Below are 7,285 nucleotides of genomic sequence, written 5' to 3'. Positions count from 1 at the left end.
GGCTGAGGCTCAGTGTTAGGGTATGCGCAGGGCCCCAGTTTTGATCCGCAGCGTGTGCGCGCATGCACACACACACACACACACACACACACACACACACACGCAGCAGACAGCTCCTGGCCTTGTCAACAGGCAGGTTTGGAATCAGTAGGTCTGCGCTGGTCTGGATTCTGAAACTCTGCTTGTTTCCCTTCAGTGCGACTGGGACAGACCCAGGGCCTCCTTCATGCCAAGCACACGTGCCCCACTGAGCCACCCTGCCAGCCTGCCCAGGACTCTCTTTCTCAAAAGTGCACTTGGCCAACCCTGCCAGCGCTGCTGGTCCCAGGGCCACACTTTCTGGCACAGGCCCTTGTCCCCTGGCTCCATGACCCGGTGCTCAGGCCTCTCAGGACCCACCGGGCTGTCCCAGCCATGGCCAGGAGCACCTGGGAGCAGACAGGATCACCCTCTCCCAGCTCCTGGCACAAGTTCTCATGGAAGGGGAGCTCAGCAGACTAAAGCATCTGCAGGCAGGCGCAGGGGTCAGGGAGTTTGATCCCTGGACCTGCCGTGCCGGCCCTGCCCCTGGGGTGTGCTGAACTGATGATTGAGACTGGGTATGGTCACACGAGCCTGTAATCCCAGCACTTGGGAGGCTGTAAACAGGAGAATCGCTGAGTCTGATCTAGTAGTGAGACCTTGAACACCCTGTCGACCCTTCCCTAAAATTGAAAAAAAAAAAAAAAAAAAAAGCTCTTGTGGAACGGGTAGCAAAGCTGCAGAAGGATGAGAGATGAGAACACATTGGGGACAGATGCTGCTTGGCACTTGGGGGGGTGTCTGGTGGTCAGCGCTTTGCCTATTAAGTCATCTGATACTCAGAGCAACCCAGCCTTGCAGAAACTGCTGCCATCCCCATGTTGCAAATGTGAAACTGAGGCACAGAAAGGCTTGGTAAGGGGCAGGGTGGTGGCTTTTGACTCTGGTGACACAAGGCAGACACATGAAGTCCTTCTAGACAGCAGTGAGTGGCCCATAGGTCAAGCCAAGGGAGAGGTTATTTTGTGGCAGATTGGGGTCTTGAAGGGTGAGTAGGAGTCCTGTAGGCAGGAACATCAGAGAGGGTGTGATAGCAGTGATGTGTCAGTGGTCTGCTTGTTAAATAGGTGGGTTCAGAGCCCAGGAAGCAGGCTGGGGAGATAGCTCAGTGGCTTAGGAGCCTGCCCGGCAAGCGCAGGGTCCTGAGTTTGATCCCCAGCCACTGCTGGGGGCAGAAAGTCTTGCAGAAGACCGGGAGAGGTGGGGCTTTTCAGGAGGCCATAGAGAATTGCCCAGGGTGGGGACAGCAGGCTAAGAGTTTGAGCTTAAGGGGATAGAAATGTTTCTGGGTGGGAATGAGGCCCTTTGCAGGTCAGCAGCAAAGTGAGAGGCTTGCAGTGGGTGGGGCCAGGCTCCTGGGTGCAGATCCCAGCCTCAGCAGCCACCCGCCGAGGGACCTTGACCAAGCTGCTGGATGTTGTAGACCTTGGTACCCCTGTGAAATGATTGACATTCATTGTTGCTTATGACTGAGAGTAGTGAACCAATAATAAACACAGTATTGTTCTTAGGAGCTGCGGGCAGGTCTGGCGCAGTGTTGGGCTGATGACTTGACTTCCCTGAGCCTCAGTTTTCCTCTCTGTGAGGCAAATGCAAATGCCAGCACAGGCCCACATGAGGGCTTTGCCAGCACCAAGCTGGGGGTGTCTCTGTGCATCTGCCAGCTGAAGCCGCAGCAGTGGTGTGGGCCAGAGGAGCCCTGGGCTGCGGAGGGGAGGCGGGCAGGCTGGTCAGACGATGCAGGATGCAGCAGAGGCTGCAGGCAGTCAGGAGAGAGTGGAGGGGGGGACCCTGGGCTTGGGTCTGGAGGACACCAAGAGGCCTGGGGAAATTAAAAAAAAAAGTGAACCAAGCAGGAATTGAGGTGGGCAGACAGGTTTGGCCGGAACCTTGCGGTGGGGGCCCTTCTCCCTCTAGGGCTCCTGTGCTGAATTAAAGAAGGTGGTGAAGCAACAGGGAGATTTGCCAGCAATCTGGGACCTGGATAGCGGAGCTGTAGGGAATTCAGATGTTTTCCTTTGCACTTTTTAATATTTTCTAACAACAATAAAAAATGAGGGCTGGGGGTGTAGCTCAGTGGTAGAGCACTTGCCCCCATGTGTAAGGGCCTGGGAGCCATTCTAAACAGTGGAAAGAATGTGCATTGTTACATATAGCTATATTTGGGTTGGCAAGACAGCTCAGCAGACTAAGCGCCTGCTTAGGCAAGCTCAGGGACTGGGTTTCGATCCCCAGCACCACATGCCGCTCCAGCCTCACCCCTATAACAACCAAATATATAAAAAAACAACAACACTAACAGCAACAAAAAAATATAGCTATATTTTAATTTGTAGCATGTTATCACATTTAAATTTTATTTATTTATTTATTTTGCTTTTTTGGAACAGGGGCTCCCTATGTAATGCAGACTTGCCTTGAACTCACTTTGTAGCCCAGGCTGGCCTTGAATTAGCAATGACCCCTCCTGCTTCAGCCTCCCAAGTGCTGGGAGTACAGGCATGTATCACTATACCTAGCTAAAATTGATTTATTTAAATACATACTATATTTATATGAGTCTAATTTTAAAACATATAAAACGTTTCTCAGGCAAACTTTCCCTTCTGTCCTTGTTTCCTAGCTACACAGTTCTAAGAACAATACTTTTTTTTTAAATATAGGATTGAATCAGGGTCTCCAGCAGAATTAACACTCCAACCCTTGTTTACTTTGAGACAGGGTCTCGCTAAGTTACTAAGTTGCTCATGCCAGGCTCTAACAAGTGATCCTCCCGTCTTAGCCTCCCAGGGTGCAGGGATTATGGGCAAGTGCCATCAAGTCGGCCCTTTACTCCTTCCATAGCCTTCAAAAGATACTCCATGTCTGGCCTACTTTGTATTATTATGGCATAAAAATTATGTGAGCTAAACTGAGCGTGTTGACACAAACCTGGTAATCTCAGCACTTTGGGAGGCTGAGACAGGAGGATCCCAAGTTGGAGCCTGGTCTGGGCAATTTAGCAATTTAGGCAGAACCCTCAGCAAAATTACAAATAAGAAAGGTTGGGGATGTAACGCAGTGCACAGGCCCTTGTTTCAATCCTTAGAGAAACTGAACTTCATAGAGTACATATTGAGCTCAAGGACAAGAGGAACTGCAAAGCAAAACCCTGTCTGAAGCAATGACAACAGCACCACCCACCACCCCAAACAACCTGATTCAAAAATGGGTACAACTTGTTATTTCTCCAGAGGACCACATTTCTCTTTCTTTCTTTCTTTCTTTCTTTCTTTCTTTCTTTCTTTCTTTCTTTCTTTTTTGCAGAACTGGGAATTGAACTCAAGCCCTTGCACTTGCCCCGCAAGTGCTTATTCTACTGAGTTATCTCCCCAGCCCCTATTTCTCCAGAGGAGACACACACATGGGTAATAAATACAACTTAGTAGAAAAGATACTCAATATCATGATTCATCAGGGAATTGCAAAACAAAACCACTAGATAACATCTCCTGCCCATTGAGGATGGTTACTGCTAAACACAGATGTAAGAAAAAACTTAAAAACCCAGAAAATAACAGCACTGGCAAAGCTGTACAAACAAGGGACTACTTCTGCCCAGTTGGTAGGAATATAAGCAGCCATTCATCAAAAGATTAAAAATTAGGCAAGGGCAGGGGCTGGGATTCAATTCCCAGTAGCACATGCTGTGCCAGTCCTGCCCTTGGGTGCACTGAGCCAGCCACCGAGACTGAGCATGGCGGTGCATGCCTGTAATCCCAGTGCTGGTGAGGCTGAAAACAGGAGGATTACTATAAGCCTGAGCTGCATAGAAAGACCTTATACAAAAAAAAAAAAAGAAGATAAAAAATACAGTAACCACATGATACAACAACTTTATTTCCAGATGTGAAACCAAAAGATTTTGAAGTGGGCTTTTTAGGGGGCTTGCCCATTAGCTCAGTGGTTTAAGTGCCTACTTAAGCAAAGCGGTCAGGCTCAGGATTCTGTGGTTTGATCCCCAGATCCTCATGCCTTACCAGACCTGCCCTTAAGGCTTCCAGAGCCAGCAAAAAGAAAGAAAGAAAGAAAGAAAGAAAGAAAGAAAGAAAGAAAGAAAGAAAGAAAGAAAGAAAGAGAAAAGTCTTTCTAAAGTGGGCTTTTTTTTTCTGAACCGGGGATTGAACTCAGACCCTTGTGCTTGTCAGGGAAGCATTCATTCTACTGAGCCATCTCCCCAGCCCCTAAAGTGGGCTTTTAAAAGGGTATTTGTATACTCATCCCCACAGCAGCATTATTCACAATAGCTAAAACCCTGCATCAATCTAGCATCCAGGGGCAGCGAGATAGCTCAGGGGCCTAAAGCGTCTGCCTAGGCAAGCTTAGGCAAGCGTGCAGGGACCCTTAGCACTACATGCTGTGCCAGCCCTGCCTCCTGGGGAGGGGGCTGAGCTGGCCACCCACACCCATCCACCCCCCCCACAAATCTGTGTCCATTATTGGATGAATGAATAAGCAAAATGCAGATTTTTTTCATGCATTTAGCCTTTAAAAGGTAATTTTGATTGCTTTGGCAAGCACAGGGACCACAGCTTGATCCCCAGCCCTGCATGCTATACTGGCCCTGCCCCCAGAGCGTGCCGAGCTGGCGACCAGCTATGGGCGTTGTGGCACATGCCTGTAATCCTGGCACTTGGGAGGCTGTCAACTGGAGGATCACTATGAGTCTGAGCTGTGTAATGAGACCCTGTACCAAATACATTTTTAAAAAAATAAAGGTAATTTTGAGCTAGGTTTGGCGGTGCATGCCTGTAATCCCTGCACTCAGGAGGCTGAGGCAGGAGGACTGCCATGAGCCCAAGGCCAGCCTGAATTGGTAAGTTCAAGGGCAGCCTGAATTGCATATAGCAAGACCCTGTCTCAAAACAGACAAACAAAAAGAAAAATGTACAAGTAAAACTAAAAATAAGAGGTAATTCTGGCCTGTACTGCAACCTAGATGACCCTCGAGGACACTGTGCCTCGTGTACTGTCTCCCACGCAAAGAGAAATACAGTGCGATTGCACACATATGAAGTAATCAGAATGGCCAAAACCATGAGACAGGGCTGGGAAACAGCTCAGGGGCCCGAGTGCCTGCCTGGCAAGCACAAGGTTCCAAGTTTGGGTCCTGGTATCACACACACACACACACACACACAAATGTTCTAAAGCAAGCGAACAAACAAAAAACATGAGGCAGAAAGCAGAACGGATTGGCAGAATCTGGGAGAAGGGGACACTGAGGATTCACTCCATCCTTTGGTTGGGTGGTAAGATACTTACCAGTCATAACCTAGGTGCCAACCACTGAGAAGGAGCGGATGCAGCGGAGCCCAGACATTGCAGCTGGATGTGTGCTCTCTGGGGTTCTAGGGAGTCTTCAGGGATGGGAAGTTTATTTATTTAATTTATTCATCTTTTTGTCTCTCTGAGACAGGATGTCACTATGCAGTGTAGGCTGGCCCTGAGTTCACACGGTAGCCCAGGCTGGCCTTGAACTCACAACAATTCTCCTGCCTCAGCCTCTGGAGTGCTGAGAATACAGGCATGTACCACCTTGCCTGGCTAGGGATGAGAAGCTTAAATGTCCCCCAAGAAGGCAAGGCCTGGGCTTGCTGCCCTCTGAAGCAGCTTCAGGGCAGGCAAGGCCGAGGGCCTGTGCCATACCTTGACGGGGTGCAGTGCAGGTATTTCTGAGAAATGGGGTGAGTGGGAGAGGAGGGAGCAGAGCTGGGGCTGGCCCAGGAGCAGCGAAAGCAACTGTTTTATTTGATTCATTTCAGTTTTGTTTTATCTAGTGCTCTTTGCAGTGCTGGAGATTGAGTAGGCTGAGCGCTCTGCCACTGAGCTCTATCCCCCCAGCCCTCAGGATTTGTTGTTTTCAGTCAGGAATTTGCAATTCTCCTGCCTCAGCCTGCTGAGTAGTTGGGATGTCAGTCATGCCCCACCCGCACCTGGTCTGTTTGCAAGACTGGAAAATTCAAAGTATGTTTGCTGACAGGTGAGATACCAAGATACAGAAGAGACAGACAGCTGGCAGGACTGAGAACCATGCTCCAATAGGGCCTTCTTCTTTCTGTTTGTTTGTTTGTTTGTTTGTTTTTGTTGTTGTGTGGGCAGAACCGGGAATTGAACTCAGGCCCTTGCACTTATTCTACTGAGTTATATCCCCAGCCCCTGTTTCTTTGACTTTTTAAGACAAGATCTTGCTATGTATTTCAGGCTTGCTTTGAATTTACTATGTGGCCCAGGCTGGTTTAAACACACAGTGATCCTCCTGCCTCAGCCTCCCATGTACTGGGGTTAGAGTTGTGTACCACCATGACTGGCTGTTTGTAGTATTTGTTATCTATCTATCTATCTATCTATCTATCTATCTATCTATTTTTTATGTAATTAGTACAGGGTCTCACTACACAGATTGGATTCGTAGTGATCCTCCTGTTTTCAGCTTCCCAAGCGCTGGGTTCACAGGCACTCGACACCACACCAGGTCTCAATCCCTGTTTCAGCGCGCCCCAGGGCCAGGGCCAGCACGGCATGCTGCGAATTGAGCCTGTGAGCCCGCACCCACCTAAGCAGGTGCTTTAATCCTCTGACCTATCTGGGCCGCCCTTTGTAACTTTTAACTTTATATAATTAGAGCTGTACAGGAATTGCAAGAGCAGAGTAATGGATTCCCAGGTACCCTTTAGCCATCTTCACTAATCATTCACATTTTGCTCCACTTTTTGATTTTTCTTTTTTCTTTTATTTTTTTGTATTTTTTAGTAAGGGTCTACAGGGTCTCACTACATGGATCAGACTCGTAGTGATCCGCCTGTGTTCAGCCTCCCAAAGAGCTGGGATTACAGGCGCGTGCCACCACTCGCAGTCTCAATCGCCATCTCAGCGTGCCCCAGCGGTGGGGCGGCCCTGCACGCCAGGGGATCCAACCCTGGCTGCTGTCTGCCTAAGCAGGCGCTTTATCCGCTGAGCTATTTGACCAGCCCTGATTTTTTTTTACTGGAAAATAATTTATAGTCAGTAAATCAATTATCTTTATTTTTTAAAGGGAATAAAAAATAGTAAAAATAAAACCCATTAGAAAAGATACAGGAGGGCCGGGGAGATGGCTCAGTAGAATAAGTGCTTGCCTGGCAAGCGCAAGGGTCTGAGTTCAATCCCCGGTTCCGCAAAAAAA

This window comes from Octodon degus, unplaced genomic scaffold (assembly GCF_000260255.1).
Source record: "Octodon degus isolate 3935 unplaced genomic scaffold, OctDeg1.0 scaffold00064, whole genome shotgun sequence".
In the NCBI taxonomy this organism is placed as follows: Eukaryota; Metazoa; Chordata; class Mammalia; order Rodentia; family Octodontidae; genus Octodon; species Octodon degus.
The sequence above is the reverse complement of the archived record's forward strand: the minus strand, read 5'-3'. Positions refer to the sequence as shown.